Source organism: Saccopteryx bilineata, chromosome 3 (genome assembly GCF_036850765.1).
Source record: "Saccopteryx bilineata isolate mSacBil1 chromosome 3, mSacBil1_pri_phased_curated, whole genome shotgun sequence".
Lineage (NCBI taxonomy): Eukaryota > Metazoa > Chordata > Mammalia > Chiroptera > Emballonuridae > Saccopteryx > Saccopteryx bilineata.
In genome coordinates, this window is record NC_089492.1 from 95,571,567 (window position 1) to 95,583,194 (window position 11,628).

The window sequence follows — 11,628 nt, forward strand, 5'->3', positions numbered from 1 at the left end:
ATGTAGGGTACCTTGTGGTTAGGCTTCACTTGTCTCTCTTTCTTCCTTTCTAATCTTCCTTCCTCAAGCTCTCTTGCTTAGTTCTCCATATATCCTCTTCATCATGTTTCATTCTTTCCTATGCTTCAAGCATATGTGCATGGCCAAATATAGTTGTCCCCAATCCCAGCTTACAAGTTTACTTGTTTTTAATCAAAGTGGCCACAATTCTAAATATTAGGAAAAATAACTTGATTAATCTATTTTATTATTAAAAATAATTTTTATATATATTTATTGGTTTGAGAGAGAGAGAGGAAGGAAGAGGTAGAGAGACAGGAACATTGATCTGTTCCTATAGGTGCCTTGACTGGGAATCAAACTTAGCAACCTCTGTACTTCAGTGCAACGCTCTAACCAGCCAAGCTGTCTGGCCAAGGTAGAACTTGATTAATCTTGTTTCCTCTTCTGACCCAATCAAACGTGTCCAGACAGGCAGTCACATAATATAAGCATGATTATAGGGCACAGGCCTAAGGGCAGTTTTCGGAGGAGGTTTGTAGTCTGGGTGGACTCCCCAAAATGTGTATTTTCCAGGGCTTGAGATTAGATTGGAGTCCAGGTTTTTCTGACTCCAGAATCAGAGTTCCTAACTATCATATATTCTGAAAGAGGGACACTAAATACCTACTGGATTTTTACATTGTTGAAGTCATCACAAACAATGTATTTGTGTAATATTTTATTTATTAAACTGGATAAAGATTCATTATAATATTCCATACACTTTGTATATCTAAAATATTTCATAATTTGAAAGCCCAAGCATCATCAGACATTGAGATTTTAGGGAAAAAAATTCAAAAGGTGATCAAAGACTTAAAATTTTTAACAATATAGTGGCCTAACTGTCCAGAGTAACTCTCTCAGTGAAGTTGTTAGATAAAGTAAAAATGATAGATAAAGATTTTTTGGATATACATTCAAAAAATGGTTTTTTTACTATTGAATTTTTGAGAGAGAGGAAGGGAGAAAGAGAAACATTGATTTGTTGTTACACTCATGTATGCGTTCATTTTTTTATTCTTTTTTTCTTAATTGATTGACTTTAGAGAGTAAGAGAGGGGGGGGAGGGGAAGGGGAAAGCATTCATTTTGTTGTTCCACTTTGTTACTTGGTTGTGCACTTATTGGTCATTTACTGTATGTGCCCTGACCAGGGATCGAACCCACAACCTTGATGCTGGATGATGTTCTAATTAACTGAGCTACCCAATCAGAGTAAAAAAAAACAAAACGTTTTTAAAGGTATTGTTGAGCTGGCTGGAATATAAGGAATCTGTGGGGGTGAGAACCAACCAGAAAAGTCCGTGGTGTTTGCCCTGGGGCGTCTGCTTATCCCTGGTGATCTAGTACCTGGGCTTTAATAAACCTCTGGAATATGCAGGCATCAGGAGAAAAGTCTTTCACAAAATGAGAGACCAGAATAGAGACCCTCAATAGAGTGTTTTACAGATAACTGACTAAGTAGATGATCTAAGGGGGAAAACACACCCAGCAAAGTGCAATGGGGAGATTCTTATCTGTCTTGACATTGAGATATTCTAACCACAAACTCCGTACTTACATAAATCCTGAGCATTGACACTACCTATATGGCCTGAAACTCCCCAATCTGAGAACTCAGCTTAAATGGTTCTAGATTGTCAATGCTTCCAAGCACTAAACAGGTACAAAAAAATTTTCTCTTTGGTGAGACACACTTTAAACCCAGGCTTCAAATAATTCCCATAAAGTTTCAAGGAACATAACATCACAACCCAGAATCATAAAATAGTATACATGAGAAGTCAAACCAGGGTGTTCAATTTATTACTAATCTTTCAACTGTACCAATATACTATATATACTCTTGTTTTAAGATCTTCATCTTTTTAATTTAAAAGGTAATCTGAGTTCATATGAAAAACTATTAAATTGAAAAGTTAAAAATGGCAAAAAATGCAACAATAATAGAGTTAAAATATCAATATTGTATACTGCCCACATAATTTGACCAGATAAATAGTAAGACCATGTTGAAAATGGAACAGAAGTCAAGAATAGACAGAGTCAAACAGGAGAATATATAAGTAACAGTTAAATATAGGGATTAAAAAATTTAAAAATTCCATCAACCTAGTAGTAAAAATAAATTTAAATTTAGTATTTAAATATTATCTTTGTTCAAATTAAATATATTAGTTTTTGGCATTATACTATGGATTAGCAGGTAAAGGTCATACAAATTTGTGAAAAGCAATTTATCAACATCTATTGAGAGTCCTAAATTGCTTATAACCTTTGGTTAAAAAATACTTCCCCAAAAATATTTACTGAATGTGAGATGCCATGTGCCAACTATGGTCCTAAACATATGAAGTAGGTAGTGTTATAATCAACATCTCACGAATAGAGACTTGGGTTAAGTTATTGCCCAAATTACTCAGCCTGGGGGTACCAGGGTCAGAATCCAAACCCAGGCAGTGTGATTGTAGAACCCATATTTTAACTGCCACACTATATTGGAACATTGCAGCATTATTTCTAATTGTAAAAATAAAAAAACCCACTTTTTAGTAATTTGAAACAGTGTGAGACAATTATTCATGGGGGAAAAAAGAAAAAAGAAACTGTCAACAACCTAAATGCCCAATAAGAGCCAAATAAAGTATAGTATATTTATATGTGATGGGGGGATTATCATTTCAGAAACTAATATGTGGGAGAATATGCATCTTAGAACTGAAGAAATGTAGTAGCAGTGCAATGTGTAATGTGTTACTGTTAAAATTCAATTAAAAGTGAAAGTCCTACTCATGGCGAATCAATATCATCATCTTAGGAAGCAATGGACAGCATCTTTTTATTTCTATTTTAATTTTATGTTAATAGGTAATATACTCACATTGTCCAAACATCAAACAGGCATAAAAATATACACAGTAGAAAGTCTCACTCCCACCCTGTCCCCGGTCCACTTGGTTCCCATCCTTAACCCTAACATATGTCATTAACATTAGCAGTTTCTTGGGTAGTCATCTAGTTTTCCAGCAACTTGATTTTTTTTCATTTATTGTAGTATATCTTGAAGATCTTTCTAAATCAATAGAAAGCATTTACTCATTTTTAATAACTGCATAGTATTCTAAAGTGTAGTTGTACCATAAATTATATATATTTAACAAGGCTTATATTGACACCTCTGTTGCTTCCAATTTTTTGCTATTACAAAAATAAAAATACTGCAATGAACAATATTTCTTAAATGTTATCTCTAGAAATAATTATTAAAAATAGAACATTGGATTCAAATTTATATCTATTTGTAATATTGATGGAAACTGCTAATCCCTAATGAGCTAACATCTTTACGCCATTAGGTTTTCCTACCCCAAAATACAGTCTGCTTTTTCATTAGTCCCAGCCTTCTTTTGTAGTGGACAACACATTTTGCACCCAGTGCTTTTCAAAAAATAACACATATACACAAAACTGTATATATCAAGGATTTCAGTTATGCAGAAAGAGGAATAAAAGGAAATAGTTCATTATGTTAACATTAAGTAATCTATTAGGGCAGGTGGATTATGGGTTAAATGAGTTACCTCTGTTTTTTGTTACCATATGCTTTTCTGCATTTTTAAATTTCTTACTTTATTTTTTAAATTTTGTTTTGTTACAGTAAGCATGATTACTTTTTAAATAAGAGCTTTTAATAAACATCATCTGGTCCCGCCTTTTGCATCCGTCTGCCAAAATAAGACAACTAAAGCAAACTTTAGATGATGGGCCAGCGGTCACATTTAACTATTCTTCATGGCTGGAGAATGGTTCGGGTCTCCTGCTTCCCAATGTGGGATCCCCCCCCTCCCAAGTTCCCATATCTTGCTATTTTATTCGGCAACAATGGAGATTTTGATTACTTGCTAAAGTTTGGGAAAGTGTGCTCCATACATTTCATTGTGTTATAATGGAGTTTTTTTCCCCCCAGCTTGATCTAGTGCTGAGTTTGGACACAATGTCAGGCTGTTTTAAAGATGAGCTCACCCCATCCCCAGAATCAAGGTCTCCCAAGAAACCCAAGTCATCACCACCACTTTCCTGAAGACTCAGTTACATGCAGTTTATCTGGCTGCTCCCGCTCTCAGCCTACATCTTCTCTGCCCAAATATCCAGTAGGGTCTTCAAAAGTGATGTCCCACCTGTATTACTGCTTTTAAAAAATCGTTGTAACTTTTGCTTGCCAAATGTGGCCCAATTTACTGAATAATAACCCTGAGGCCTATACGTAGGAAATTCTACACTTCCAGGAAAGACATTGTTTGATGCAAAAGGTGAGGCAAGGTAATATACAGAAAGGAGGTAAAATCAGGGAGACGTAGGTTTTTCAGAAGTGTAGGAAGGACGCACAAGTCTGCAGTTATACAAAGAAAAAACATGTTACTCATTTAAAATCTCAGAAGAGTCGATAACTTTTCAAAGTAATAAGACAGCACCATTCATCAAGAAAAACAAAACCAATATAAACCCACAATAGACTGGCCAGAGAATTAGGTACTTTGACATGAAACTGTGAATTGTCTAGATAAGGCAAATTCCCCATTTGTCCTTACTGTGTCTTATTTCAACTGACAAGTTACGGCAAGACCAGTAGAGAAAAGGCTATATACCCTTGTACTGAGTTTGACCTTTCTGAAAGCAGAATGTGGTTTTGCTAAAATAAGAAAAGACTCTATCAAGGTCTTGCTGAACTTGGTTGTTACATTACAAATTTTTTTTTTTTTTTTTTTCTGAAGCTGGAAACGGGGAGAGACAGTCAGACAGACTCCCGCATGCGCCCGACCGGGATCCACCCGGCACGCCCACCAGGGGCGACGCTCTGCCCACCAGGGGGCGATGCTCTGCCCCTCCGGGGGTCGCTCTGCCGCGACCAGAGCCACTCTAGCGCCTGGGGCAGAGGCCAAGGAGCCATCCCCAGCGCCCCGGCCATCTTTGCTCCAATGGAGCCTTGGCTGCGGGAGGGGAAGAGAGAGACAGAGAGGAAGGAGGGGGTGGGAGGTGGAGAAGCAGATGGGCGCTTCTCTTATGTGCCCTGGCCGGGAATCGAACCCGGGTCCCCCGCACGCCAGGCCGACGCTCTACCGCTGAGCCAACCGGCCAGGGCCTACATTACAAAATTTGACAGAAGTTTTGTCCCAATCTTATTCGCAGCACTGACAACTCCAGAAAAGCAACTGTTTAAACTGGTGCTACCACTACTGATGCAGAATCTCATTTTAAGAAACTTCATCATCTTGGGAAACCACAGTTTATAGATACATAATTTGATTTTTTATGGGACAAAGTATTTCTAAAGGAAAAATGCTAATATAGAGACTTGCTGAAGGAAACATTTACTAAAAATTTCCTTTAGGGGAAATTTTCTGTGTGGCATAAATGATTTTTCTCTCTTTGGTCAATTCTTATAACTGTTTTTTATAGACCAAATCTGTTGAACTTCATATTTTGGGAAGAAGGAAAGAAGGAAGGAAAGTCTGGTGGAAATAAGACAGGACTACTCAATTACGCTAGGGGCTCAGCCTAGACTGAATTCTGAGCAAATCCCCTCTCCTGCTACCCTACCTCCCACATTCTACGTTCATGTTCTTGTACTGTTTCAGACTCTTAGTCCCAGCTAGCTGTCAAACACGAAAAGTTCTTATAAACAAATCCTCATTAAGACGGTTTACCTTTCTAAGGAAAATTTACATTTCAAAAAGATTTTGAAAGAAAAAAAAATCAAAAGGCCAAAAGGAACATGGCTCTGACCTCAGTGCTCTAGGAAAAATAAGAGGCTGGTAAGAAAAAACAAGAGGCCCCAGGCCCGGGCCAGCCGTTCCTGACTCAAGCACAAAGGCTGGTCACATATGCCACCTACTTAAGATTAGTCCTTAATCCCCTAAATTCTGAAACATAAGAATCTTGATTGTTTCTTCCTTCAAATCAAATGAAAAGGAAAATATTTAAACTGATAGTATATAGGTCTGGGTTTTGGGGTTTGTTTTTTTTTTGAAGCAAAATGTACCCTCAAGCCATAGCCCCAACTCATATTTTATTAGAGTTTCATTTAATGCATTCAAAATCTATTTAACTATTAGATATAAAAGATTCACAAAGTAATCATAAAAAATAATACATGAAAATATCTACCATACCTAATATGTACTTCAGTACAAGAAATAATTAATCCACCTAATAATGAATGTTCTTTTTCCGTTACTTGTCAGCTCACTGAGTATTCCTGGATCAGGAACAATGAAAGCTCCCACTCACCACAGCAGCTTGTTAGATTTTTATCTGCTTACTTAAATAAATGTGGGGCATCTCAGAGGAATTCATACATACACTATACAGGATAAAAAGTGTATAAAGGAGGAACTTTGGGACAGATGGTAAATGAAGTTTAGAAAATAAAGACATGATGTGCTTAATACATAAAAACCATGTCATGAAAAATTTTCCTGTTTATTCAGCTGTATGTTTGGTTCTGAGCTCTGGTTCAAACCAGAGGAAAACTAGATCAGTTAGAAAGTCAAAGCCTAGTTAGGAGTTCTAGTCACAGAGACACTGAAAAAAAGAGAGAGAGAAGAGAGATCAATATATGTCCACAGCCCTGGCCAGTTGGCTCAGTGGTTGAGCATTGGCCTAGCGTGTGGATGTCCAGGGTTCTATTCTTAGGGCACAGAGGAGAAGCGACCATCTGCTTCTCCACCTCTCTCCCTTCTCTCTCTCTCTCTCTCTCTCTCTCTCTCTCTCTCTCTCTCTCTCATCTATCTTTCTCTCCTCCCGCAGCCATGGTTCCATTGGTTTGAGCACATCAGTCATCAGTCCTGGGGAATGAGGATGACTCCACAGAGCCCCCCTTAAGCAATAAAAATAGTTGGGTTTCGAGCATGGCCCCAGATAGGCAGAGCATTGGTGCCAGACAGGGGTTGCCTGGTGGATCCAGGTCGGGGCACATGCAGGAGTCTGTCTATCTCCCTTCCTTTCACTGGGAAAAGAAGAAAAATAAATAAATGAATAAAAATAAAAAATTCATCTTAAAAAATACATGTCCGGCCCTGGCCGGTTGGCTCAGCAGTAGAGCGTTGGCCTGGCGTGCGGGGGACCCAGGTTCGATTCCCGGCCAGGGCACATAGGAGAAGCACCCATTTGCTTCTCCACCCCCCCCCCCACCTTCCTCTCTGTCTCTCTCTTCCCCTCCCGCAGCCAAGGCTCCATTGGAGCAAAGATGGCCCGGGCGCTGGGGATGGCTCCTTGGCCTCTGCCTCAGGCGCTAGAGTGGCTCTGGTCGCGACAGAGCGACGCCTTGGAGGGGCAGAGCATCGCCCCCTGGTGGGCAGAGCGTCGCCCCCGGTGGGCGTGCCGGGTGGATCCCCATCGGGCGCATGCGGGAGTCTGTCTGACTGTCTCTCCCCGTTTCCAGCTTCAGAAAACTACAAAAAAAAAAAAAAATGTCCAAGTAACTCACTTCTAGCATTATCATGCATTCTAGAAAAGAAAGAAAAACCAAGTAAGTCCACAATGGACGTCCCACAATATTATCTTAGAAAGTAAGAAGTTTTAGATTTTGAGGGACAAAAGCAAAGCTTGCCGTAGAAGTATACATAGCAAGTCTCTAACCCTGTGATTAAAGAATACCTGGACGTTTTTGACTCTGTTGGGTTCGCTGTTTTTTTATGTATGTAAAAAAACAAAAATCCTCCACCTCATGGTCCAATACTATTTGTACTGACTCAAGTTTTTTTCTTTTTCAAATTTCAATTTTATGGCTCTTTATCATTTTTGCTTTATTTAAAAATGACAAGCCTATTTTAAGATGATTGTTACTGTTTATACATTTTTTATTTGTTTGCTTTATTGAGATATAGTTGACAAATATCAATTCAAATTAATTCAAATTCTTGAGATCATTTCAGTGTTAGAGTCCTTTTCTTTTTAAGGCCACTTCCTTATCATGATATCTTTGGGTACCACATATTAGCAGAGTAAGACAGAGGACACCTGGCAATAGATGTTGTTGTCACAGCTGCAGAATTCACTATGCTATAAGACAGCATTTAAATTTTGTCTTTTAGAGTTTGAATGAACTGTAATTCCATTATGATGCTATTAAGTGCATTTATAACATGAGCATTCACAAACACTCCCTCCATGATAAAACAGCTGAGTTGCCCTTTTTTCCTGAATGGTTGAAGACAGATCTGTTGCTCGGTTTAAAACAACCTATAATGTGAGGTCAGAGTCACATGCTTTAAGTCCTGAAGATCAAGAAAACATAAAACTATACTAACCATTTTCTCTGGGGGAAAAAATGCATGTTTTCACTATGTGTACTGTATCTTAGTCTCTAATGAGGTGTGTCTTTTCGAGAAAAAATTAAAATAGAAATTCTGATGCAGATAAAATGTTTAAATAAGGGGAAAAGTGAGAACACTGAAATCACTCTGAAACTAAATAATGATAAATTGTAACAGCTTCCAACAATTAGTTCTTTTTTTTTTTTTTTTTTTTTTTTTACAGAGACAGAGAGAGAGTCAGAGAGAGGGATAGATAGGGACAGACAGACAGGGACAGAGAGAGATAAGAAGCATCAATCATCAGTTTCTCGTTGCAACACCTCAGCTGTTCATCGATTGCCCTCTCATATGTGCCTTGACCACAGGTCTTCAGCAGACCGAGCAACCCCCTGCTCGAGCCAGCGACCCTGGGTCCAAGCTGATGAGCTTTGCTCAAACCAGATGAGCCCGCACTCAAGCCGGCGACCTCGGGGTCTTGAACCTGGGTCCTCCGCATCACAGTCCAATGCTCTATCCATCGCGCCACTGCCTGGTCAGGCAACAATTAGTTCTTATAACAAGTATTTGCCATGGCAACCATGGCATCAAATTGCTCTTAAATAGGTCCTGAGCCATACACACACACACACACAAAAGTCCTAGACCCATATTTATGTGTGTGTAGAGGCAAGAAAGTAGCCTACAGTATCACGATACTACAAGATAACACATGAGCACCTCTTTATAGAACACGCCATACACACCATCTTGTAGATATGTTCATGATGATGGGATCAGTTTAATTATATCGATCTTCTTCCTGACATTTCAGAAAGGACTCCCAGACTATTTAACAGTGATATAAGGAATTTTTGAAAATGGTGCGGGGGGATCCCTCCTTTCATGCAGTTACTAAAATAGCATTAAATTCTGAAGTCCCCTCAGTACCACAAGGCATCTTCCATACATCAATTTCATATTATCAGTGAACATAGGTAAGAGTCTTAAGGAAGTAATCTGATATGTGGACACAGATATAAGAACAAAGATACATAGAGCAGCATAACAATAGCCAAGAAATTAGAGCATGCTCTTACTCTTTTATTCTTATCAGGGCAACATGAGAATATTAATAATAGAGGAGTGAGAACATGGAACATGGAGCCAGACGGCCTGGTGCTAAATCCAGACTCTGCTACTGCCTAGATGAGTAACCTCTTCTTCCCTGTTTTTTCACCTGTGAAATTGAGATAATTACAATACTTATGTATTAGATTATCATAAGGTTTGTTCAGATGAGTGCATGCATAGGACGCATGAATAATGCAGCACACAGTAAGTACAATGTGGATGTTTGCTATTATTGCCATTATCATTTTCAGTAAGCACATTCTATGTACTTGGTCACAAGATCCTTTAAGTACACTGGCTCATTTCATCATTGCAAGAACCTTATATGGTAAGCACTATTAGTCTCATTTTATAACTAGAAATTCAGACTCAGAAAAATTACCTAATCTACCAAAATCAGACAACTAGTAATTGGTAAAACACACTATTGAGTGACGTCACGGAAATGGCGCCGTGAGAAGCGCATCCGACAGCTCTCCCCTAAATCACAACAAATTTATCAACTAGAAACAGAAAAATTTATCCTCGGAGCATTCCGGAGTTCCACACAAACTGAAAGCAAAAGGACTGTTATCACTTGAATCTGAGAGACGAGGGTGTGGAGGAAGCTACCGCAGCGACGCTCATTCAAGCCGCCAGGGAGTGCGCCCGCGGTGAGTCAGCCCATATACTTGGGAACCGCAAGCCGCCGCGAGCGGCCGACCGCGAGCCGCCGCGAGCCCGCGAGCTGCCCCGAGCCCCCGCGAACCGCCACCGCGAGCGGCCGCCACGAGCCGCGGCGCGCACGCGCGGTCCGGTTGAGCACTGCTGACGTTCCCAGCGGCCCGCACACTGCGAGTGGGGGTCGCCGGCCACCGGTGCCCGGAGCGCCCCATTCGCGCGCGTGCCTTGGGCATTCCACGCGCCCAGGGCGCCCTACTGGCCCGCACACCCGGGGGCTCCATTATCCTGCGCCTGGTGCGGTCCAGCCGCCAGCGGCGGGGCAATCGGGAGAGGCTTGGGAGATTCTCTCCGTGGGCGGGGCACCTCACCCAGCCATTCAAGCTAACAATCAAGCGTTGGGGGAGGGGTGCGCGCAGGCAGCCTAAAATACCTTCGGAAACACAGCTGCGACCCAATCACTGAAATTAGCTTAACCCATAAAATCTGCGCACCCTCGGTTCTAATTGATAAGATCTCTCTCAGTTCAGCGATCCAAGACAAGAGGCGTGATATTTTTTAGTGCTTCTCCGTAAAGGGGCGGGGGCAACTTCTGATTGATAGAGCCTCCATATTCAGGGATAAACGCTAACAAGAAGGACTTGGCAGATAATAAGGTCTATACTACACTAGTCGTAAGCAGAGACTAGTGCCTCTTCTTCCCTGCAAAAACAGGCTACAAAGTGTGGAAAGCCTGGGTTGAGAGGTCCAACTAAATGATAGGCGCTGAACAGTCACCTTGACAACAATTGACTCCCACCCCCGCCTGATTACACTGGAGGCCCTGACTCTCAGAGCCTTTCCCAAAGCCTTGCACTGAGTGGGGATAGAGTGGGGATTTCCCAGCTCTTTGAGCCTCTTACTCCCCAGGCAGAAGCAGTTGCAGCCTTATAGCTGGATCACCAGGCTGCTAATTCAGAAAGGGGGGACTAGGAGAGAGAATCCAGGAAAGCAAACTCTCTCATCGTTGGACCCGGCAAACGCCAACAAGCCTTTACTTCCAGCAAGACTAAAGCCAATTATATGACATTGCCATAGAATCCCATCAACTGCAAATCCCTAACTAAGAGTGACACAGGGGCAGAGCCTGGGGTACAGAGTCACCGACTAGGAAGAGGGAGAGAAAAGAAAAAGGAAGAAGTTAACCTCTCAAAATCAAGAAAAACCCACAGACTTTACAACTTGATCCACTAATTTTTTTTTTGTTGTTGTTGTTGTTGCTTGTTTCTTCTATCTTTTTGCCTTTATTTCCTCCACCTCGGTCCTTCTATTCTCTGCCCATCTTATGCTTCCCCTTTCTTGAACTACACTACCCATGAGTGTTGCATTTTATTTTTCTTCTTCATCCTCACCCTCCTTTAAGGTTATACTCCAAAACACTTAACTCTCACTCTCTCCTCTTTTTTTTTTTTTTTTTGTCTTGCTTTATTTTGTTTTTTTCTCCTCCTATTTTATTTCTT